The sequence below is a fragment of the Pistacia vera genome, unplaced genomic scaffold (assembly GCF_008641045.1).
Source record: "Pistacia vera cultivar Batoury unplaced genomic scaffold, PisVer_v2 Contig237, whole genome shotgun sequence".
In the NCBI taxonomy this organism is placed as follows: domain Eukaryota; kingdom Viridiplantae; phylum Streptophyta; class Magnoliopsida; order Sapindales; family Anacardiaceae; genus Pistacia; species Pistacia vera.
Genome location: NW_022196043.1, coordinates 472,077 through 498,664, shown reverse-complemented (window position 1 = coordinate 498,664; position 26,588 = coordinate 472,077). Strand labels below are relative to the sequence as shown.

Below are 26,588 nucleotides of genomic sequence, written 5' to 3'. Positions count from 1 at the left end.
AACCCTTGACCTCAGGGTCAAAATCTAAGTAAAGCTCTGAACCACTTGGACAACTTTATTGTTTTGAGATTGCTCCTGCCTTATTACACGTATCAGTTATTTGTATTTCAAATAACTCCGATTATCCTAAAATTACATCCAATACCATATTTGGATACGAGAGATATGGTTTTGCTTGTGGAATCAAAATTTTAATTTGTTTCCTTAATGAGAAAATAAGCTCCGAAATTTTGATTTTAAGAAAAAGCTTATTTTTTTCTTGAAAAACTCTTTTTTTGGCCTCGTCACAAGCCCCCAAGCTCCTTCAAAACTTTCCCGTTGTATTCTATGTCCAAATCCGTGTGGTTTAAAAAAAAATCACCTCGATCGGATGCCGAATTGCAAAGTTATCGCCCTTCTGAACATTCTACGACAATCCAAACCCCCTAGGGGGTTAATAAAAAAAGGCATTACCTATGGGCGTCATTAGAGTCTTTTCACACTATATAACTCAACCATCTCTCAAGTTCTAATCCCTTCTTCACTCTCCCTCACGCCTCTCACAAACAAACCAGTCCGGCACTCAAACAATAATTTCTCACACTTGAATCGGTAAGTTCCTATTTAGATTGCTGCCTATATATGGTTTGTATAGTTGGTGAAGAAGCCATATGTATATCTTTCCTTTCTAATTGTTTATAACTTTTCCTATTTAGATTGCTTCTTCGTTTGGCTTCTCGAATTAAGAGTTGTTTAGCGAGAGGAGAAATGGATGCTGTGCTTTGTTTATCACTTTCCATTAGGTGAAATCCTTTTCTTTTTATCTGTTAGATTGCATACCTTTGAAACAATATTTTGTAATTATTTGGTGGTGCGACCATTTGGTGCTTTTCTTCTGTTGACAGTGAATGAAATATATGGTTTTCTTGTGTTAACAGTGAATGGAATCATATTTTACATGAATGTAACAAAATAAGGAGAGAGTGGGTAGACAGTTCTTTCATAACTATTAAGATTTCTGATGAATGCATAGGCATTTCTTGATACTTGTGGTGGATTGCTATGATCCAATAGTTAATTAAACCATTAGATCTTTTCTTAGTGGACATGAAGTTCTAAAGTGTTACATATTGCTGTTTGGTGAAATAAATTTTCAAAAGGACACAATTTGGATGGTGGAATGATTGTGCTACCTTTGGGCCCCCATGTAAATAAAACCGGAGACATCTGGCACATGCACATATTGCTGATGGGTTTCTTATATCTTTATCTATGTTTATGGGTTATGTTAATCTTGCTTTTTAATATTCAATGATTAGGTTTCAGTTATATAAATTTGAAACATTTATTATGAATTGAGTTTCCAATATTCTAACATTTGTAATAAAGTTCGAAAAAAGTAACTCAATTAAGAAAATTCTAAGGGCCAACTTTAGTTTAATTGGCAGGAACCATTTTTGTTTAAATTACAAACACCTATTTTACTGGATTATTGTTAATGCTATTGACATACTTCTGTTAGTGTACCACAGGTACTCTGAACAATTACATAGGTATTCAGTCGTGTGAAGATTCTTTTTCTTTTTGACAAATTTTTCTATGAGATTAAAATTTGAAAATGCAAACCTGTCTCCCTCTCTCTGTGTTTCTCATATATGTGTTTTGATGGTGAGCTGATAATGGTACACATTTCAAATTATTTGCAGAAAGATCTTGATGTATATGAAATGAATGTTCGCGCGTTTACAGCTGATGAATCTAGTGAGTTGGATCCAGACATACGTGGCAGCTACTTAGGTTTCATAGAAAAGGTAATACTTTTGTGTATAGAACCAATAAGTTAAGGCACTTCACCCATTATGTAACTAAAGAATGTTGTTTTAGAATATTGTGGCAACTCTGTATCTCCTATTTTGATTCTTCCAACAAATCCCAATAAGTTAAGCAACATCCAATAGATATTTAATCAGCAGGTCTAACTTTGAAATTCTAATGGGTATATAAGGATGTCACAGGCATAGGTGCAGGTGTTAATTGTGGACACAGGATTTAGTTCAGTCACTAAATACAAACAATTAATTGAAATGGGTTATGAGAATGGAAATAGATCCAAACTTGATCCTGCAATGATGTGAGTTCTGGACTGGAAGGTTACGAGTACCCAAGACTTTCAAACTCCTATCAGGATGACATCTGGTTTTAAACTCTCATTGAATAAAAGGAATCAAATTTTGCAAAGGAGAAAGATCTTTGCTCAACTAAATTTTTCTTTGACTATTTGGTTCATCAGAGTTGTGGAATCTTATATGATAAATTTCTTTATTACTTACTCTAAAACGCGAATTTTCCTATCAAAAAGCTGAACTTCTATTTTTTAATTGAAATATTAGTATCCTCCTTTAAGTCACTCAATTGCCTCATGCAATGTTTTGTTTTTTTAAAGTGAATATGATGAACAACCAAGAGGGCTGGTATACCGTAGAAAGGGCAAGGTAAAAAGTGGAGGAATAAGTGCTGACATTTGTGTGTAGAAGGTTAGAGTTTGTTAGAAAGGACAGATGACAGATGGCTTGACAGGAGTGAATATAGGAAGATTCGGTTAGGAGCACAAAAGGTGCCAAGAGTGAATAAAAAACAGAGAGGGGAGAGAAAGAATTATCAAGAAGGAAAAAGTAAATTGGAAGGGAGGCAACTGACCCTCGAAGTTAGTATTTTGGGAGGTGACTGACCCTCGAAGTTAGCCTTTGGGTTCACCATTTTTCTTAGTGTATTTGCTGTATTTTCCCAGTTTATATGCTTATTGAGTACTGATAGGACAAGGCTACTAGAAGTATCTGTTCTGGTTGTAATGATCTGTGTGGGTATTAATATAACTGGGTATCTTCTTATTGATTGTGAGTGTTGGTTGTGTGTTGTGGAATAGCTTGTTGGTATTGCTGGTTGCTTTTATAGGACAGGTTCTATCAATTGGTCTCAGAGAACTGTCGTCTAGGTAATGGTCTTGACAAGGATGAATTAAAGAATGGATAATGTTGAGAGAGAGATTACGAAGTTGGGAGTATAAATGGGTACAATTAGAGAATGTTTAGTAGAGTTGCAGTCTTGGGTGCGACGAAAAGATGAAGAAGAAGCTGGAAGAGCTGAGAGGCGATTATCAGAGAATGTACAATCTCACCAAGATGAAAACCAAAACGGAGCTAGTGGGTCTGGGAACAGTGGTCGAAGCCGCAGTGAAATAGGGGGACGAAAGTTGGAAATGCCTATATTTTCTGGTGAAGATCCGTACGGATGGATATTTAGAGTTGAGCGTCACTTCAATCTCAATGGGGTATCGGAAGAAGGAAAATTAATGGCGACAGCCATTTGTATGGAAGGTGAAGCTATAAATTGGTTCCAGTGGATGGAATCCAGAACTCCGGTAAGCTCGTGGGCCATGTTTAAGTTGGCACTATTGCAATGTTTTAGTGGGTCATAAGAACTCAACCCATACGAATCCTTAATGGCAGTCAAACAAAATGGTTCAGTCATGGAGTTCCGTCGCCAGTTCAAAGCAGTTGCAATGCTCTTGATGGGGGAGAAAGAAGAGATATTACAAGCAGATTTTGTGAATAGGTTGAAGGTGGAGATTAGGGCTGAAGTCAGATTGGCCCAACCAAATTCCTTAATCCAATTTATGGAATTAGCCCAACGAATAGAAGACAGAAATCGGGCTTTAGAAGAAGCCCAAGTGGGATCACATAAGGCTTCACGCACATTTGGGCCTAGGCTGTTTGAGCCTAACCCGACTAGCCTGACCCAATTTGAACCTAACCCAACTAATCCTAAATTTTGCAATTCAACTGAATCCCTAAAAACACATTTCACGTCCCATTTCAATCGTCGATCACCAAAATCCTCCATGCAAGGTTCTTCGACCAATTTTTCCACTCGCGACCAATCGACGACATCCTTCCGGCCGTTCGAATGTCAGAACTTCCAATGGCGAGACTTTCCATTCCATCGAATGATAGATACAGAGATCCAGAGGAAACAAGAGAAAGGGATTTGTTTTAAGTGCGATGGGAAGTATTCTATTGGGGACAAATGTGGGGAGAAACAATTTCAGATCATTTTGATTGACGATGAGGAAGATGACCCAGATCCGATGAGGAGTGGAGATACTGTCGAAATAGGAATGGAGCAACAGCAGGAAAATGTGGAACTTTCTCTTAGTTTAGTAGTGCCAAGGTCTGAAGACAATGAAGCTAAAAGGGAAGAATCCAAGGTAAGGAAATGATTGTGTTGGTTGATAGTGGGGCTTTCCACAACTTTATTAGTTAAATGGTGGTTGAACAATTGGGAATACCAGTGGTGGGGACTCAATCGTTCGGGGTCAGAGTAGGTGACGGGTATAGTGTGAGGTGTGAAGGAGAATGTGGGGATATATGTTTGGAGTTACCTAGGGTAACGATTGTGTAAACTTTTTTCCCATTTGATATGAGCAGTGCTGATGTAGTCCTAGGTATTGCATGGCTTGAGACTTTAGGCGAGACTGCTACGGATTGGAGAAAACAAACTATGAGGTTCATGATGGGAAACCAGGCTATTTGTCTGTATGGGGACCCGTCTCTTAGCAAAACAATGGTATCCCTCAAGGCGATGATTAAGGCTCTGCAGAATGAAGGTCAAGGTTGTTTGATAGAATTTGGGCAGATACAGAGTCAGTGTGAACAGATGGGGAGTATTGATGATAGACTGTTGGAGGTCTTGGACAAGTTTAGCCGAGTCTTCGAGCCACTTCCGAGGTTACCACCTGTCCGGTCAAAAGATCATGCCATTCAGTTAATTCTGAGAGCACAACCACCCAACCTCAGGCCATACTGGTACCCGTATTACTAGAGAAATGAAATGGAGTGTATTGTCAAGGAAATGTTAACTTCAGGAATTATAAAACCTAGCATGTAACAACTTCTTTCTACTATCATATTCATAAAATATATCAATAAAAAGACAAGTATATTTATTAAAAAGGTTGGGTGCAAAAATTTTCTTTACTTAATAAATACATTCTTTACATAGTACAACATCATTTGTACAAAAAGACTAAAAAAAAAAAACAGTGGACAGTGCAGTCAATTCTTCCCGCTTGCCGACATCCATCCGACCACACCCTCACCTATGTCCTGTACAACAAAGAAAACAACGGAGTGAGCACAAATATGCTTAGTAAGTAAATCTTCTACTATATAATCCCCGTGCATTACTCATAAATTCTTTTCGTACTCTTGTCACTTTCTCTAATTCTAGTTCTCACTCTTCCTTTCTTTCTTTCTATTCTCATTACCCATGGAGAATATCATAACCATGCATGGACGAGACACTAAAGCATAACAATGCATTTTCTTTCTTTTCTTTTCTTTCTATTCTTTTCTTATTCTTATTCTTTGTCGGTCTTGGTCGATGCATGGATTCAAAACCCTTGACCATGTAAGTGTACTCTCTCTCGTGTATAGTTCTTATCCGCATGTATTCTCACGGCTATACAAATTCTTTTTCTCATTCTCATTCCGCTCTCTCATGGCGGAGACTGCTATCTCTCATGGCGGTTTACATGCGGGTAACTCTACACTCACGGGTTCCCCATCGCACAACCTATTTTCTTTTCTTTTCTGTAGCACTTAATATTCATTTTATTCTCTAGTGCTAATTCTTTCTTTCTCTTTATTCTAAGAGAATTGGTTCTTTTCTTTATCTCTATTCATAGAGTGTTTCTTTCTCATTTCTCGTATTTCTTTCTCATGTGATTACTCAATTAAACAGATGCATAAGGATGACTCATGCCTAAAATCTTTCTTATATGCATTCATGAAATGCAAATATGCTATGTTGCATAAAGTAAGGTTCTCTACTTCTACTCATGCTTCTTTTAGGCATTTCATCAAACAATATGTGTGCATACATAAACTCTATTCTAACTTTAATTATACTTCTTTCTTAACCATCCAAAATTGGAGTTCAACTCCTTTAAATCATCACACATCCTGCAAAGAAAACACACTTCAAATATTCCTCTCAAATTCTTCTAATTCTCTCCATACTTCTACCAAAATTTATCAACACAATCCACCCTACTCATGGTGGAAATTCCTTCATAAAACAACATTGAACTCATTCATGAAGTCATCAACTCATTTCAAACATAAAAATTCAAGCATTAATCATATATAAGATCTCTACACATCATTTAATCATGCAAATCACAACTTAGGTGGATTTACTTACCTTAGGCTCAAGTAGAATCCACTTAAGCTCTCTACTCTTAATGGCTTGATACTTTCTCTTAAACCTTCAATACAAACTCAATAAGGATCCTACTCTTTCAACCATAAAAATTCACATCTAAAGTAAGGATTCTCACCTTTAAGTGCTTAGGATCAACTTGTATCAATTTCTAGTCAAAAGCTCTTCAAAGATCCTTGGAAAATTGAATGAAAGTTTGAGAGAATTGAAGGATGAAAGAGGCGGTGGAGAAGAATCAATGAAAGGGTTTCTAAAGCTAAACCCTTAATATCTCATATTTTCTCCACTCTTTCCCAATATACCCTTGCTCCTTCTTTGAAATTCCACCTATGACCTTTAATTCTTTGCAAAAAACCTCCCCATTCACACTATTCTCCATGCAATTTCCTTGCATTTCACTTTCCACTTTTCCTGCTAATTAGGGGTAGAATGGTCATTGAGTCCCAAAAGGAAGAATTCTCTAAAACTCAAGGGAAAATTTCAGCCGAGTCTTCACCGCGGCGAAGCTTCTTCTTCGCCCCGGCGAAGACTGTAACATCAAGATTTCGCCAAGTCTTACAAATTTTTAGGGCAACCACTCAACCAAACCATATTAACAACATACAGACTCAAATGAGGATAAATCAATAAGCATTCAAGCCATTCATCAAATCTTAACTACGTACCTCAAGTGGGGCGTTACATAGCATCAGTCCGTTCTCCAGCCCTGTTTTATTGGTGAAAAAGGAAGATGGAGGGTGGCGATTCTGTGTAGACTATCGGGCAGTTAACAAGTGACAATTCCAAATAAATTTTTGATTCCCGCTATCGACGAATTGTTTAATGAGTTAGAAGGAGCAATGGTATTCTCTAAACTCGATTTGAAGTCCGGCTATCATCAAATCCAAGTGAGACCCAAAGACACCCACAAGACTTCTTTTCAAACACATGAAGGGCACTATGAATTTCTCGTAATGCCTTTTAGCCTTACCAATGCACCGGTAACTTTTCAGGCAATCATGAATGACGTATTCAGACCCTACTTAAGAAACTTTTTATTGGTATTCTTCGACGATATACTGATTTACAGTCTGGAGATGGACGAACATGTGAAGCATTTAAGCATTATTTTGCAGGTATTGTTGGAAAATTAGCTGGTGGTAAATCAAAAGAAATGTCAGTTTGGGCAGCTCCATTTAGAATATTTGGGACATATAGTATCAGCTAAGGGTGTGGCCGTGGATCCCACAAAAATTGACAGCATAACTAAATGGCTAGAACCAAAGGACATCAGGGCACCAAGAGGATTTCTTAGGCTAACAGGATACTACTGCCGCTTTGTGCGCAATTATGGTAAAATAGCTCTTCCTCTCATTGGCCTATTAAAGAAATATTCTTTTGTATGGAATACAGTAGCTCAGCGGGCTTTTGAAGAGTTAAAACAGATCATGACCAGTGTCCCTGTCCTACGGATGCCAAATTTCACTCAGGAATCTATTATAGAGACTGATGCCTCGGGCAATGAATTAGGGGCTATGTTGATGCAAGAAGGGCGGCCTATTGTATTTCTCAACAAAGGGTTATCTCTAAAGTCTAAACTGAAATCAGTCTATGAGCGGGAATTAATGGCTATTTGTTGGCTATGCAAAAGTGGCGTCATTACCTCCTGGGAAGACATTTTGTTATCCGGACAGATTAGTGGAGTCTCCATTTCTTAACTGACCAGAAACTATTAAGTGAAAGTCAGCAAAAGTGGGTTATTAAACTATTGGGACTAGATTTTAGTATCCAATATAAGCCTGGATCGCAAAATAAAGCAGCAAACACTCTTTCCAGAATGCTTGATACAGTTGAGCATCATGCTCTGTCGGTGGGTTGTTTTTCCGGCCTAAACAGCTTAGAAGATGTAGTCCAGCAAGATGCCCGATTACGTGGAATAATACAATAGCTCCTGAATGACCCGAATAGCCACTCTCATTTCAGATTAGTGGGACGCCATCTGCTATAACATAACAGGTTGGTGTTGCCTAAATCGGGGCCTCACATCCAAAAGATACTACATGAATTTCATACTTCACCTATTGGGGGCCATTCGGGGTTTTTTCAGACATATAAGCGGCTCTCGAATGTGGTGTTTTGGGAGGGAATGAAGAAAGATATCAAGGAATTTGTAGCTGCTTGTTGCGTCTGTCAACAGAATAAATACGACGCATTAAGTCCAGCAGGCCTGCTTCAGCCTTTACCTATTCCTAACCAGGTATGGTAGGATATCTCCATGGATTTCATTATAGGGCTACCCAAAGTGAATGGGGTTGATACTATTCTGGTTATGGTCGATCGTTTACCAAAAACTGCCATTTTTTCACTCTTAAACACCCGTACACAGCCAAAGTGGTAGCAGATCTGTTTATCAAAGAAGTGGTCCAGTTGCATGGGCTTCTCCAAAGCATTGTTTCAAATAGAGATAGAGTTTTCATGAGCAACTTTTGGATTGAATTATTCAAACAGTCTGGAACCCATTTACACATGAGTTCAGCCTACCATCCGCAAATGGATGGCCAAACAGAAGTGGTAAACCGTTGCTTGGAGACACACCTCAGGTGCTTTGTCAATAGCCGCTCACAATAGTGGCCAAAATGGGTACCATGGGTAGAATTTTGGTTTAACACCACTTATCATAGCTCCGCGGGCATGTGTCCCTTTAAGGCTCTTTATGGCCGTGAACCTCCAACAGTGTTACGATATGTGGACCAGACTTCACCAGTTGAAGAAGTTGACCAACAACTTCAACAAAGAAACCACATTATTGAAGAGTTAAAGGCTAATCTTCTTAAGGCTCAAAACCGTATGAAGGTGTATGCTGATCGCCATCGCCGAGAGGTTACATTTAAGGTAGGAGAATCTGTCTATTTGAAGTTACAACCATACAGATTACGCTCTTTAGCTTGTCACTATATTGAAAAGTTGAGCCCACGGTTTTACTGTTCGTTTGTAATCACGGACAAAATTGGGGCTGTAGCATACAGGCTGGCACTACCTTCTTTAGCTCGTATTCACGAAGTTTTTCATGTTTGACAACTGAAAAAAGCAATGTTCCCAATAGCAAACCTTTACTGGCAGCCCTCAACGAGGATTTAATTCTACAACTTGAACCTAAAGCAGTCCTCAAAAAAAGGAAACTTCTGAATGGACAGTGGGAGGTGCTGATTCACTAGAAAGGATTACTGTCCTATGAAAACACATGGGAGGATTTTGACATTATCCACCACCAATTTCCTTCGTTCCACCTGGAGGACAAGTTGGTTCTGCTTGGGGAGGGTAATGATGAACAACCAAGAGGACTAGTATACCGTAGGAATGGCAAGGGTAAAACGTAGAGGAATAAGTGCTGACATTTGTGTGTAGAAGGTTAGAGTTTGTTAGAAAGGACAGATGATAGATGGCTTGACAGGAGTGAATATAGGAAGACTCGGTTAGGAGCACAAAAGGTGCTAGGAGTGAATAAAAAATAGAGAGGGGAGAGAAAGAATTATCAAGAAGGAAAAAGTAAATTGGAAGGGAGGCAGCTGACCCTCGAAGTCAGTATTTTGGGAGGTGACTGACCCTTGAAGTCAGCCTTTGGGTTCACCATTTTTCTTAGTGTATTTGCTGTATTTTCCCAGTTTATATGCTTATTGAGTACTAATAGGACAAGGCTACTGGAAGTATCTGTTCTAGTTGTAATGTTCTGTGTGGGTATTAATATAACTGGGTATCTTCTTATTGATTGTGAGTGTTGGTTGTGTGTTGTGGAATAGCTTGTTGGTATTACTGGTTGCTTTCGTAGGACAGGTTCTATCAGAATACCATATTTTGTTCATTTGTGAACATAGTTGATAATCCCGTGGATAGTAGGCTCACTCTAGATTTCTATATAATGTGAGAAATTTGACCATTGAATCTAAAAATAAACAACATAAGTTCTAAAATTTTCCAACTTTGTTATTCTTTTTTCCTGTGTGCCAACTTAACCCTAGTCAATTCGCAAGGGCAAATCTCTAGTGGAAATTTTTGCAATCCTGTGGCCTAAATAGATTGATCGGTAGGAAGATGAAGAATTAGCTAAATAGATATGTCAAGATTTGTTGTGGATGACTATAGCACTATTTCATGAACAAAACTTTGCATTTATGTTATTTTCTTTTTAATTATGAATAAGTAAGCCTAAGTTGGGCTGCTTGGAATTCACACTTCTGTCTTCACGGTTTCGGGAGGAATTCATAGTAATAAGAGTATAAACTTGAATAGGTCAAGTTGTTACATAATTCACTCATTCATTCATTGTTTTCTTTTCCATTATTGTTTCCCATGATCCAAAACTATATAAAATATAATGTTAATAACAAAAAGCATCCTCTCATATGCATAAAATATGGTAGGATTCTATTTATCTGTTTCCTGAATTTTGTGTAAACATATGACTCAGTCCAAAGTTCTCTGTACCAAGACTTTTACTGAAGATTCTGTATGGTAATTGATCATATTGCTATTATAAGATTCTGTACCACCTTATGCTGTACAAATTTGTCAACCCATTTAATTATGTCAATTTATGTATGCTGTGTTATTTCAACCCACCTATTTGCATTTTTCTTTTTATTATAAGATTCTTGTGCAGTAATGCTTTTTAAGATTCTTTCCATGTGTATAGATAGCTGTACCAAATGAATGAATACAATTTTGAATGCACTTCACCATAATTCCGCAATTTTAATCCCGGTACTATGTATTGCTAGAGAACAAGAATTTCTTTTTAAAGCTTATATCAACATCTAATTGCTTCGTTGACATTTATCCTATGCTTTATCTAGATTTTCGTCATTTTGCTTGAGAATTAAAAATTCGATAACATAATTGTATCTTCATGTCTTCACACGATAACTACATCCACTGCTCACTCTTAGTACTTGAAATAAGATGTCATCAGTAGTTTACAGCATACTCAAAGTTGTCCAGCTTTGAACAAATATATTGAATGTTTCAGCTGAATTTGTTTTCCAATTTTTGTTTGTTTTAGGAATGGGTGTTGGGATTGAAACATGTTCTACAATATCGTTTGTTTACTGGTATATTATCATTAATATTGTGTGTTTACAGGTAGTGCTACCCAAACATGTCAAATGCATGTATTGAAGATGCAAAAGAAATCCAAAAGTGATGTCGAATGCATCGGTCTTGTTCCCAGTATCGACACAGGTTTTCGTCAACCATTTCTATAGAACACACTGCAATCTAAAGCAAGGACAATGAGATATGTGAAAAGACCGGAGTAACATACTGCAACTTATAATGGGATCATTGATATCTCTCAGAGAATTAGAAACATCACCTCAACTGCTGCTCTAAACTTATAAAATGTCCACCTTTTTTTGTCATCAAAACTTATATACTCTATAGTTGTAAAATGTTCACTATTTTTTATATTCTATATTTATAAATTAAGCCGCTTTTTGGTAATCTTCTCTTATTTCGTTTCTCATTTCTCAAGGACAATATTTAATTGGTCCCCAATTTTTTGTATATATTGTTGAGGAGCTTCCATCTTCAGGCAAGTAATATTGCATTGGCTATATACCACCCGATCCCACTTTCCTGTACATAATATTGCATACCAGGCATATCAATAGGAGTCTTACATGTTATTGCAATGAAATTAATTCAGATATCTTGAATATGATCATAGGCATAAATATTTTTTACATACGAAGAAGCGTCGTCTCATCATTGCCCTCTTCTTTTGAAGACCTACAGTTTTTGGCACTCTTTGCATCAGGGCATAGACTGAAAAATTCTAATACTACTATTGTGGCCTATAATTTTACACCTATAGCATAATTATGCAACCCTAATCCCCACATTCTCTAAATAATTCTATAAAAGGCCCCAAAATCAAACAAACTACAACTTCTATGGCAATTCAGTTCTTGGTTCACATAAAATACTTTTATTCTAGGTAGAAGAATAAGTGACAATATTATGCTTGCACAAGATATCTTCTGCAATTATCATAAAGATAAAGGGGTTGCCCGATGCTCGTTTAAGGTTGACATACAGAAAGCTTATGATAGTGTAATTGGAGTTTCCCGATTCATATTCTTGGTAAGTTTGGTTTCCCTCCTTGAATGATTCAGTGTATCTGTGAATGTGTGACTATTGCGTCCTTCTCTGTCTTTGTTAATGGTGAGCTCCATGGATTCTTCCCTAGGAAGAGAGGACTTAAGCAAGGGGATCCTCTCTCTCCTTATTTGTTTACGATAGTTATGCAAGTTCTCACTGCACTGGTTTGTAGTAAAATTGAGGGGAATGATGGCTTCAAGTACCATTTAGGTGCGAGAAGCTAAATCTTAGTCACATTTGTTTTACAAATGATCTGTTTCTTTTCTGCCATGGAGATACTTATTTGGTTTCGATCATTAACGATGCTCTTTCAGACTTTCCTCAGGTCTTTGGGTTAAAGCCCAATCCCTTGAAAAGTGCTATGTTTTTTTGCAATGTCAAGGAGGAGATTCGTACTCAGATTAGAGACATTATGGGTTTTTCTGAAGGTTATCTCCCTGTTAGATATCTTGGGGTTTCGTTGATTACCGCAAGGCTTAAGCACAATGATTGCATTCCTTTCATTGAGAAGATGAAAAAAAGGTTGAAGTCATGGAAGAATAAGTTCCTTTCCTATGCTAGGAGGCTTCAGCTTGTTATCACTGTCCTCTCCTCTATGCAAGTTTATTGGGCATCCCTTTTCATTCTCCTGAGTTCTGTGACCAAAGCTTTGGAAAAACTGATGAAGAGCTTCCTTTGGTTAGGGAATGAGCTTGTTAATGGTAAGGTTAAAGTTGCTTGGAAGGATTTATGTGTGCCAAAGGCAAATGGGGATTTAGGCATTCATCCTCTGAAAGGATGGAATTATTCTTATGATCTTCCATCTTTGGAGTGTTATGGTTAATAAATATTCGTTATGGGTGAAATGGATTAACACATTTCAGTTAAAAGGTAGGAGTTTTTGGAATGTGAAGGTGTCGTGGGATGCTAGTTGGAGTTGGCGGAAGATTCTCAATTTAAGGGATGAGGTTTGAACCACATTGGGTCCCAGTTGGGTAGTGGGGCTTCTATTTTTTTGTGGCATGATAATTGGCATCTTCTTGGTCCTTTGGATGGAATTATCCCTAAGAGATTGATCTATGAGGCTAGAATGAGCCTTAGGTTAGTGAGATTATTCTTAACAGGCAATGGAATTGGCTAGAGGTAATTTCTGATAGATTCTCCCAGGTTGTTAATCAGTCTCCTTCAATCCCTACTGCTGTTAATAGAGATGAGATCTTTTGGAGGACAAAGGTAAACTGGTGTGCTTTTCTGTGAGATAAGCTTGGTAGGACTTGTCCCCAGGTGGCTTCAAGGTCTCTTGGCATCATCTTCTATGGTTTGGTCAGAACATTCCTCTCTACTCTTTCATTCTGTGGCTAGCTATAAAAGGTAAATTACTTACACAAGACTGGATGAGGAGGTGGGTGACTACGACTTGCATGGAGTGCGCTCCTTGTAATGGTTTTATGGACTCCCATGACCACCTTTTCTTTGCATGTCCTTTTGACGTAAGCTCCAAGATAAGATAAGGGTAAGTTTAGAGTTTCTGTGGGAGATTGGCAAAGTTCCATTGACTGGTGTGCATGTAATCTTAAGGGCAACAAAAGCTACATCTATTATTTGTCACCTCCTTATAGTTGCTATGATTTACTGGATCTGGAAAGAGCGAAAATTGCGGCTTTTTAATAGTGACAAACACAGCCCCCAGTGGGTTGAACTTCAAATCATGTTAGCGGTTAGACTCAGGTTGGTTTTAAGTTCAAGAACATTGTGCATGTCCACAATTTATTGGAGGAATGGGGTATGTCTAGATGCTACTTTGGTGAGAAATATAGGGATCATTCTTGCATCCTGTAGTTGTGGATTTTTTGTTGGTTATTGGTGTGTTATGATGTCTGCCTTTTGGGAGACTTGGGGTTATGACGGGGATGGTATGATTGTTTGGAGGTGTTGCGTTGTTTTGCTTCTCAAAAAGCCTTATGGAGATTTGTTTAGGTTTCTAGGTAGGTTGTCTGTGTCTTGAAGGCTCCTCCTTTTTTCGCTTGCTGCCAGCCTTTTGCTTGCTGGTTAGTGTCAGCTGGGTGGGTCTTTGGGTGGTGATGATTGATTTGTCTGGGCAATTTGAGTTTCTATTTTGCTTGTATATGAAGCTGCTGACTTCTTCGCCTAATGCTGACTCCTTTCTCTGCTCTCTTGTTGTTTTTGTTGGTTATCTTATGGTTCTGAGGGCCTCAGTGTGGACTGTGGACTGTTTTGTATAGGCGTTCTTGTCTCTTGCCTTTTCTTTGGATTCAGGAATTTGTTTTGGTTTGTAAATCCCGTCTTGTTTTGCTGTTTTCTTTTGAGCCTCTTTGCCTCTTGCTAATTGCTAAGGATGAAGTGTTGGGGTTTTTCTCTCTTACTTGTAATTCATTATTCTTTTTGTGAACCTCTTACCAAATATATATATATATATATATATATATATACTCACTGCCATGCAAAATTTTTATTAGCTAATCAAACAGCAACGAATCACGACAATTTATATTTTTCCACCATACAACCTAAATATACACATCTCACTAAAATTGCAAAATTTCACCTTAATAATAAACTAAACTGGAGTAAGAAAACAACATAATAAATTTTTTGACACCATACTTGCAATCCTCATCCACATTGATAATCATGAAACACTATTCATTTTATGTACACATCTCAATTAGTTTCGAGTGGTTGCAAACTATGAATCATCTGGAAATTTACGAGTAAAGACCAATCTGGTTCCAAACATCACTTAAAGCTCCACCAATTTCATTATATGATTGCTTGGAATGAAGGCAGAACATCAAATACATACAGAGGCTTCCATTCTTTAACAAGAATAGACACATCTTCAAAATCTCTTCAAAAGTTTGTAGTATTTTGGTACTTCCCCACGCAAACCATAAAAACTATACAGCTAATGATCATATATCGAACCTGACGTAGTGAGTTAGCGTGATAAACAAGGCTAGCAGACGACTACACCTTTAGAACTAATAACACAAGTCTCAATCTAGAAACTTAAACTGCAAAATCTGAAGTAAAAACTGAATAATTTATTGAATAACATCCAAAATGAAAAATAAGTTTATATAGGGTGACAGCTGTTAGGGCTAAAAATCGTCCTTGGCCCAAATAAGAAAACGAGACCGAATGAGAAAGAGACCAGGCCCAATCCCGACGCAGCCCAATCCAGATTAGGCCCATCTGGTACGAGATATAGTTAGCCCAAACCACCTGGGCCCAAGCCTCCTAATCCTAGTCCACTTCCTGGACATATGAGCAAGTTCAAAGCCCACGGACATCCACTGATCACTTTCTTATTCGAGATCACTTCCCTATTCGAGATCACTTTCCTGTTCGAACACTGGTAAGACAGCTCATCACCGCCTAATTCCTCTAGGGTTCGTGTCAGAGTCACACTAGGATTCCCTCTCACTCCAGGATAAGGGGGTCAAAGGGCGTATCCCTGGAGGAAAGGGATTGCTACCAGAACTCCCAATCCCACCAGAATTGGGAGACCAGACAATCACTATATAAACAAAGGCCAACCCTCTTACAAGACACATTATACTACACCTTCACACCCGGAGTTCCTACTTGAGACCTTTATATCACTGTCGTAGTCACAATCCCCGACTAGACTTCTGGTAACTTCTCTACTCCCTAGCCCTCACTAAATTAGCCTCTTTTAGCCTTACTGACTTAAGCGTCGGTGTGCCTACGGCGAGCACCACCCCGGTGTTTTCCGTCACTTCATGCATTTGTTTCTCTACGTGTGCAGGTGCAGCGGATTACTAGTGGCCTCAACCTCATGGGATCAGACCCCCTTTCCATACAGGTAGATTTTTATGTCTATAACAGCCAACCCTAATAAGACTCATAATAACAAAGGAAACAAAAACTAAATTAATTAAAACAAGAAAACTCGAAATAAAATAGGAAAAAACGTGCGAACAACTAAAACAACCATGAAACACGCCAAAACGGTGGATTTTGACCTAAAAAACGGCCTCCAATCAATTAACATTGATGGGCTCGAAATAAGCTTTCCAACGGTATCTTACGGGCCCTGTAACGCTTCCCGCATCAAAAGTATAGCCGTTTGAATGGGGCATGCTCATTTAGCATCTTTGGGCTTTACGCATGGACTTTTGACATTAAGACTACTCCATGAATTCATTAGCCAGATATTCTACGTCAGTCCCCTTCACTTAAGAAAAACTCAACCTCGAGTTGAGTTAGGCATCGGGATACAAGGGTTCATCAGAAGAGTGAAATGGGTAAATATTCACCATGTTAAACGACTTAAAGAAATTCCCATTGCATCTGGTAATTCCCATGGGTAAATATCTGGCCTGTAATCTTTTCCATCATGTAGAAGCTCTTCCCTTCAATCTACATGCGACTAGTTTCACCCTTCTCCCCTCTGGGATCTTCATATATTCAAAAAACCTATGTACTTCTACCATCCAATCCAAAAATTCCGCAATATCTAAATTTCCTCTAAAGCAAAGGATATCTACCTCTAATCTGAATTCATTGGAGTCTCTGTCACCATGCTAATTTCTACCATACCCCATGTTCCTTTTAGGTTCTTCATAATAATCATCTTCTTCGTATGACTCTTCCATGTAAACTGGTTGTCTAGGTCTATTTGCAAAAACAGGTCCGCCAATAGGCCATCCATGAGCGGCATCATCCTCGGTACATTGCCTTTTGTCAAAACGTCATTCCAAAAGCTGAAATCTGAGATCGATTCATTGCTCCAAAGCCCTCAACACTACCTCTTGCGAGGTCTCAGCTCCTTAATCTTCGTCATGAGAACGATCGCCTCCTAAAACTTCATCACCTACCATTAGATCAAACGAATTTTACCTGCTCTGATACCAACTAATGCAGAGAGTTAGCGTGATAAACAAGACTAGCACACGACTACACCTTTAGAATTGATAACACAAGTCTCAATCTAGAAACTTAAACCACAAAATTTGAAGAAAAAATTGGATAATTTATTGAATGACATCCAAAATGAAAAATAAGTTTATACAGAGTGACAACCAACCCTAATAAGACTCCTAATAACAAAGGAAACAAAAACTAAATTAATTAAAATAAGAAAACCCGAAATAAAATAGGAAAAAACGTGCAAACAACTAAAACAGCACTGAAACATGCCAAAATGGTGGATTTTGACCTCAAAAATGACCTTTAGCCAACTAACATCAACGGGCTCGAAATAAGCTTTCCAATGATATCTTACGGGCCCCGTAACTCTTCCCAGATCAAAATTTATGGCCATTTGAATGGGGCATGCTCATTTAGCACATTTGGGCTTTACGCATGGAATTTTGACATTCATCCCGCTCCATGAATTCATCCGCCAGACATTCTATGTCAAAAACTGACGATTGGTATCAACAAATTGTGATTAACTGATAAGAGTTGTTCAAGGTTCATCACTTTATCCCTTTTCTTAGTATTTAAATTGCACAGATTGAAGGAAATCTCAAGCAAATTATTGATAAGTATTGTATACCAATTCATCAAAAAATTAAAAGAAAAACTATAACATTCTCACTAACATTGCAAAATTTAAATAGTTAACACCGAAATTAACACAAATTCAGCAATGTTAAATCACTATAGTAAGTCTTAAAACAACAATGAAATCTCATCAAAAACACCCCAATCAATGCCTGGACGGTGTGCCTAAATATACACATCGATCTCATTGAGATTGCAACATTTCACCAAATAATAAACTCAACCAAACAAACATACCTGCTTTGTTTCTCCCCTACTAAATCAACTGTGCAAAAAAATATTATTTTCATTAATCATCTTTGCAGACGGGACAAAACCCATCTCTAATCAGAACAATCATGTGTTTCCCATCAATTCTACGTCCTATTTTCTAGTTATACACAAGCCGCCCAATTTTACGGTTTTGGGCAAATCTTGCTCCGAAACCCGAATCTTCCATTCCCAGTGATTCAACTTTTATGGAACGTTTGATTTATTTATTATTAAATGAATAATTTAATAACGCCCTTGTGTTCCAACTATTGCCAATACCTCCAACAGGTTCCAAAATATGACCGTAAACCCCCATTTTTTTTAAAGTCGATTATACCCATATAAAAATGTTGAAACATGTCAACAGTTTTCATATTCCAACGATAATACATATTATGACTATCATGCCATGCTTACAAAAGGAGATTATAAGTAGCTATTGCATGAAATATGATCTTCGGCTATTTAAGTGGTGGTCATTCATGAAAGGCAACTTACAAAACATTATCAACCAGTGGTAAGTATTTGAATCAAACCATTATTCCGCACTGAAGTTCCAATTTAATGGCTGAATTAAGCAATACAACTACAACTATACAAGTATAGGTGTATGCCAACAACATGCAAGTAGAAATATAAACGACGTACTTACATGGAAGATGAAATTAAGAAATGCAGCAATAAAATGCACGTAATATAAATATGAATTAACACTTGAGTTTTTCTTCCATCTATTTTACATGTTGAAACGATAAAATATTATGAAACATTATGCAGTATATCAAGAACAACTGGAACATAACAATTACCATGCAAAAAAAATTAGTCAATTTGAACAAATTACGTAATAACTTAATCAATTCATTCCGTACAGAAAGGCAAACATTGGCTTGTTTCACCACTGAAGAATAAAATCTAGCCTTACTATGTGTTGGATGGTAATACATGCAGAATAAGGACTAGACACGTGTCCACCAGGTGGACCCACTTTCAGAGGACAAAGCTTGCAAAAGAGGGAATGAAGCTGCCTTTGCTAGGACATGTGCTTTCCCTACATGAGGATAGCTTCACCAATAAGAACACGGCTTTGACATCTTTCCACATGTCTGCTTGCATGAGAGTTGCTTCATCCACCTAGATAAAAATGAGGCGCCATGTGTCTGGATGCATGTGAATTACATCACATCCAAGATTACCTCCAGAACTATATAAATAAGGGGTTTTCACCCCGAATATGATATATATGAGAAATCTCCTAAAAAAAGAGATAACTACTCTTATTTTGTAATCTTAGCAATAAAATAACAGTGGATGCAAGAATTGCTTTACATCCAAGATTATCTCCCGAACCACTTTAAGTTTTTTTCTCTTGTTTATCTTTCATTTGTTCTTTCATAGTATTCATTTAGCTTATTAATCTCTTTCTACACACAAATCGATCAATTACTCAATCCCAAAAAATCCGGGTACTGATTATATTGTTTACGTATATTATAAGATTTGTATAATATCAAATTAACAGCAAATTCATACAAGGATTCAGATTCACTTATGTACGTTTGGAGGCTCCTTCAAAAGTCTCTGATTTGATTTTGCTTCCGATTCAATGTAGAACCGCACGAACGTTGATCCACACGAAGACAATCCGAAGAACCAAAAAGAGATTTGCTAGATCCACTTGATGGCTTCAAGAATCTATAAGAAGATTTTTTCTTCTCCACTCAATGAAGAGCATGAGAGGGAGAGTGGGGTAGGTGGCTAGGGTTTTTCTTTATTGAATAGTGTTATATTTGTTTTAATTTTAAGTTGCACTTATATAGTGCAACAATTAAAACCCTATTCTAGTTAGAAATAGACATGGGCTCCAACCCTAATCCACCCTTGCAACCAAACACCCCATTAATGGTATTTTAAATTAAATTAATTATTATTATAATTAAAATCAATTAATATATAAAAATATATTAACATTTAATTAATAATAATAATCCATTTAAATATATGTGCACAGATATTTAAATATAATCTCACTAATTTTAATTTTAATATTAAAATTAAATATAGGCAACAACCTCAGCAAATTTAATTGCACTATGAGATTACCAAAATACCCTTTCATCCTAAGAGATGGAAATACCCCTTTCACAAATTGATTCTTAAATTATCTTCTAAGTGTGTGATCGGTAGGCTTCTTATCATATCAACAGTGAGTAGTATCACGATTAACACCAATTAATCGTCTTACTACACACAAACCAAGATTGGCCCCTAGCAAGGCATCATGGCCACCTGATAGATTCAGATTTAGCGAAACAACTACCTATCAATGATATGGTTACCATGTAATCAAATCCTTTCGTCAAACATTATATCATCGAGGCTGAGGTATATAAATAGTGTCAATCTCAATTATTCTCGATATTTTTGTATTCAGTTACTAGATCAATGACCGGATTAATAAATTGGATTGAACAATTACTCAATCCCACTGTAGCCATAAATTTGGTGTCATTTTCATTTACTGAATTGTGCAATAAGATAACTTATCCCGTACCCGGGAGTGATGAATCCTTTTTGGATAGTCTTGATACACTCTTTGATGTAGCCAATCACTACTGTATTAATAGCTCTGAATAGAACTCTATTGGGCTAGTGTCAAACTACACCAATCGGTGCACAAGGCGCTCTGGTGATCCTAAGTCTAAGGATCACATGCACCATCATTCGTTAAATGATTTATTCCATAAACACTTGGGCTACCATCCATATGGAATCCTTTGGTGGGTCTGTCCAGTGAACTTGCCTACAGCAAGCACCCATGTGTTGCACGAAGTTGTCGGTAAACAACCTTGACAAGTGAGATCAGTCACTGACTTTCGACAAGGTTGTTCACACTATGATGCCCTTACCGTATTATTTGTGTCCTTGGTCAGAATAATACTAGGGCTACAAACATTTCTAGAGTGGCCACCAAATGTGATCATAGGGTTCTTACTATCAAGATTTGAAACTCTCGTCACGGTTTTACCATCCTAAGGACATATCAATACACACAATTATGATTTACATGATATAGAAGTATACGCTTTTTATTGATTTATAAACATTATTACAAAGAGTCAATTCTACAATAATTGATTGGCTCTAGGGCATTTACTCTAACACATATCATATCAATTGGATGTGTATGACTCGATATATGCCTTCTTGAATATATCGAGTTATATGACTACCTTAAAGTGCTTCCAATTTCTTAATTTATTTTTTATCCTAATAATGTATGATTGATTCCAAGTATGGAAATAATGCTTAAAGGGTTTTGAAAGATGTTTGAATGAGTGATCTTTGTGATTATTTAATGATTTTATGAATATATATATTTGATGTAATGAATGAACATGGAGTTTATGTATAATATGTTATGTATTACCTAATTATGAGCTTGTTTATATATAAACAAGTCTAAATATGCTATGTTTCTATGAATTTTTTATGCATCCATGAAATGGTCATGATCAAATGATATGTTCATATATGGAAAGTGTATGTTTCTAAATATTAGAGCATCTCGATTATATTGATGATGAAAAAAGGGTGACTTGATCCCAAGTATGAGAAAAAGTGCTTTCAAGGTACATAGACATGCATTTTTGTGAACAAAATGGTTTTTAAGTTTTATGGAAGCTGTTGTCATGTATAGGGAACCTGAGCTCACTCAAGCACATGTCTAGACCAAAAGACATGAATAGTCCATAGCGTGCATGACCATGGGGATTGTGTTATAAGTTAAGGTTAGCTCATTGGCCAAAGGTTCTATAATCCATGCCTCAGCTTAGTCCGATCGGCAGAAAGTAAAAAGCTTTCAAAGAAAAATGTATTTATACATACATGGCATTGAAGTGTATCATTCATGAACATTAAAGGAAAGCATTACATCAATTATATTATGCGTTATGATATAAACTAAATATGCTATGTTATATTATATGTTATTTTATATTATTACTGTTTAGTTCATGTACAAGTAAATAAGATGTTTCCAAGTTTAAGAATGTTAGATAGTGTTAAATGATCAATACACTTAATGAGTGATTAGCACTCATTTCCCTAGTTTCCATGTTTTGCAAGTAATGGTTAAAACGGTAATGGTGAGAGGCAGTCAAGGAAGCAATGCCACTCATCATTATCGCCTTAACTACACAAGTCTCATCTTAAATATACATAAGGCTCATCATCGTTTTGCATAAAACTGAATTCCTTTACAAATTTGTCAAAAAAGAATATTCCAGCTCCTTGATGCTTGCTTGAGTCTATAATGTAAGTAGATCGATGAACGATGATAGTAGAAAAACAAAATTTTTTGCTCATTGATTACTCTGAATTTGCCAAGATCAGGGTCTAATATATATATACTTGGCTTTAAGGAATATAGATTTTGGAAGAAGGTGAATGGAGAAGAGCAGAATAAAAATTATTCTCTTAATTGCACTCCAAGGCTCAAATGAATGAGGTTAGCAAACCCTAATTTTTCCGTTCTTTAAATATAATGTAGAATATCCATTCCACCCCTCAAGTTTAGCCTCAGTCAAACATTAGGTAGAATTGCATATTAACCCAATTTAATTAGTTAGTTTAAATATTAATATTAATTCTAATAGTTAAATTTATTATTTTGCTAAATTACTCCAATAATGAAATTGGACATAGGCTATAACCTCAGTAAATTTAATTATATAACAAAATTACCAATATGCCCATTCATCTAAAAGATGAATAAACCCTTTCAAAATGTCGTCATCCTTAAACTGTCTTCTAAGTGTGTGACTTGTGTTAGAGTAGGTGTGCTAGAGCCAATGGTTTAGCTCTTGTAAACTCATTTCAAATTAATGAATAAAAGGCATCACTTATTTATGAGCATATATTTTAGCATCTATTTATTGTGCGTAAAGAAAATAGTATATGTCTTTAGAAAGGTTGGAACCATTGACGAGGAAATTAAGTGTTATAAATCTTAATTGTCAAAACCCAACGAGCACAAATAGTGGCCCTTCTTAAATTGTCCATAGTCATAGTATAAATCTAACCAAGGATACGGATTATATGGAGAGACTATCATCACATTGAACGACCCTATCGAAAAGTAGTGACAGATCTCACATGTCAAGGTTATGGGCATCAACTTGGTGCAACGCATGGGTGTTTGCTTGTGCAAGTACACTGGATTGACCCATCAGAGGATTCCACACGAGATAGTAAACCCAGTGTCTGTGGAATATATCCTCTTATGGATGGTGGTACATGTGGTCCTTCAACTTAAGATCACCAGAGCGCCGTGTGTAAATATCTATGTGATTTGACACTAGCCTAACATCGTCTCTTTTAGGGATTACTAGAATGGTGGTGATTGGTTACATCGAGAAGTACACTATGGCTATGGTGGATCAACAAAGGATTCATCACTTCTAGTTATAGGAGATTTTATCTTGGCGAGATATTTGGTTAAAGAACTATGACCTCGAATCCATGGCCACGGTGGAATCGAGTTGGTGCTCGAATCCAATTTTATAGTAGTCAAATTCAAGAAACAAATATAGGACATATCAAGATAGCTTTTGAGGTAGACACTATTTATGTACCTCAAACCTTGATGAGATAAAAGATGATGAAATGGATTGCATTGCACTGTAACCATACTGAAGACAAGGTAAGCCTAAATCGCTGATTCTTTACTTACCAGGGAATCATGATATCTTGCTAGAAGCCAATCTTGATTGGTGTACAAAAACACTAATTGCTTAGTGCTTAATTAGTTATCGGGACACTATTGGCAAAGTGAAGAGCCTTCGGGTCACACACATAGAAAGTAGTTAAGTGAGAAACGAAAATGGAAGGACAATCTTGTCCTTGGGCCAAAAAGGGTATTTTGGTAATTTGGGAGTCCAGGGGCATTTTCATCATTATGGGCAAGAAGGGCACTTTGGTAATTTTGCTAAGGGGTTGAATTTTTTAGTAAAATTTGGAATCATATTAATTTTAATTAATATGGAGAATATATATTTAATTTAATTAAATATATATTAAACTCATATATTAAATATGATAAATATATATGGATTAAATAAATAGTAATATTTATTTAATTAGAATATGTATTTATATAGGAATTAAATAAATAAGAATATTTATTTAATTAGGATTCATATTTAAGGAGAATATCTTTAAGAGATATTCTAATCTCTTATATCATGGATTGCAATCCAATTCAAATATGAATTAAAAGGATTGTAATCCCCTCCAAATAGGAATTAAGGATTTACAATCCTTATTGGATTCTTATTTGGAATTGCCATAAAGTTAATTTTTCAAATTGAATAGCAAAATTAACTCTCCCGTTCATGCCAAACCCTAGTTACCTTATGAGTTTTTCTCACACTAATTTCTGCCACCTTCACTTAAGTCATCCGATTGATCAAGCTGTCAATCATAGGGTGATCCTGAGCCTACCTTCGATGGACACTGATGGACTTGATCCTATGTTGGATCGATAGCAAAGTACTTGTGAATAGTACCCAAGAACAATACCTGTGAACAGTATCCATGAACGGTATCTATGAATATTATCCTGTGAACAATACTGGTGAACAGTACTAAAAGTTCTAATCCAGAGAAAGAGCAACCAATGGGAGTTATATCACATAATTTTGTATGGTTGTTTTAATTTATGTTGATTAATTTAGTCGAAATCATAATCTTGGGTAATGGAATCATGCCATGGTAGGAGTTTTTTTTTTTTGGTTATTTTGCGCTTGCCATGACATGGTTCTTACAAGTGGTATCAAAGCTTCGATTCGGCTATTAATTGCATGTATGTGATTGGGTGCTAGATTGGCATGTGTAGGTTTTAGTTTTAATTTTAATTTTAAACCTGCTATTTTTTATTTGATTTTTTTGTTGAAGTTTCTTTGAAGATTAGTTGGATTAGGGTTTCGAAAACCCTAAAGATGGTGGCTGATTTTTGAGGCTGCGTGCAGTAGTCCATGGTTGCGCATTGGTGCACGTAGCCTCCTTCTTCATGGCTATGCGCTACCGCACACAGCCATCCTGACCATGGCTGTGTGTGGCTGCACACAGCCACTCGAATAGGGTTGCATGTAACCTAGCCCTAGCACCTCTCTTGCAGCGTGTTGGCATGCACAGTACTCCCTTCAGTTGCGCATTGTTGCTCATAGCTACTCCTAGTTACGCATTGTTGTGCATCACTAGGTTACCCTAGGGGCCTTTGGCTGTGCCTTCATGCACAGCTAGCCCTTTTCCGAGGGTGTGCGCCTTACAGTGCCTTATCCCCTGGTGCATGGTGCCTACTGCATGCAAGCGTGCAACACTTTGTCCCAATGCCGCATGCAAGCGTGCAACAATGGCTTGCCTTGGCAAGACCAGTGCCTAGTTGCCCAGGACTTATGGGCCTTGCACTATGTGTTTGGGCCTAGTGAGAGTGGCCCGTTTTGGGCTACTAGGGTTTAATGGTTGTTTCCACCGATGAGAATAAACCTCGCAATCTTTCGTGTGGGAATTAGAGGGTTGAAAAGGACTTATCCCGTTGCTGCAGGATAATGGTATTTTAGGGAATGGAGAAAAGCGTTTTGAGCTTTACGTTTAGCCATCAATAGAAGAATAAGTTATCACTATTCTTGACTGTTTAGTCAGTTTTCAAACTAGACAAGGACTAAACTATAAATTTACAAAGTTTAGAGACCAATAAAAACTCTACAAAATTAAAGGGGGTAACGTGAATTTTACCCAACAATTCAAATATGGTAAATTTAAATTTATGCATTACATGATTGGTGTCTATTATGCATGGTGTTCGGTACTCGGACATAGACCTTAGGTTTTATTATTCCGAATTTGTTTATTTTAAATAGGGTCTGCGTGTCCTACCTTACCACCCATTCTTTAATATAAATTCTCTTCTTATCTAAATCCCCTGGAATGTAACTCCAGGTTTCTTTAAATTTATATGTAAAGTAGAATAGGCTTTGAAGACAAGGCGAAGGCGTGATGAATCCCAAAGATGTTTTATTCTTTGTAATAGAATAGTAAACCTAGGGTTACCTACCAACTTCCTTTAAGCTCGAGGAAATTGGTGTTAGAATGGCCATGTACCAATATGAGTTTATGGAGTATCTTATTTGTAGAAGCATGCTAAGGTTGAATGCCAAACAATAACATGCTAAATAAGATAATAAAATGGTAAGAACTTTAAAGCATGAGCCCCTCATAAAAGATATTAAGTCAAAAATAAATGGAGCCTTCCATCCTATGGGATTAATCAAACCATCAGTCGTCGTGGTCTCACTTGCCCTCGTAGGGAGCCATTTCTACCTTTGGGAGGTTAATCATCATTGGAG

General features: G+C 37.0%; 1 long non-coding RNA gene across 1 annotated transcript; it reads left to right on the top strand.

The window, feature by feature from the left end:
- The first annotated feature begins 379 nt into the window (after positions 1-379).
- On the top strand, positions 380-11,633 carry LOC116131663. Its single transcript, XR_004128282.1, has 4 exons — positions 380-591; positions 696-782; positions 1,686-1,790; positions 11,374-11,633. It is a non-coding gene; the product is annotated as an uncharacterized LOC116131663 (long non-coding RNA).
- Positions 11,634-26,588: the final 14,955 nt, after the last annotated feature.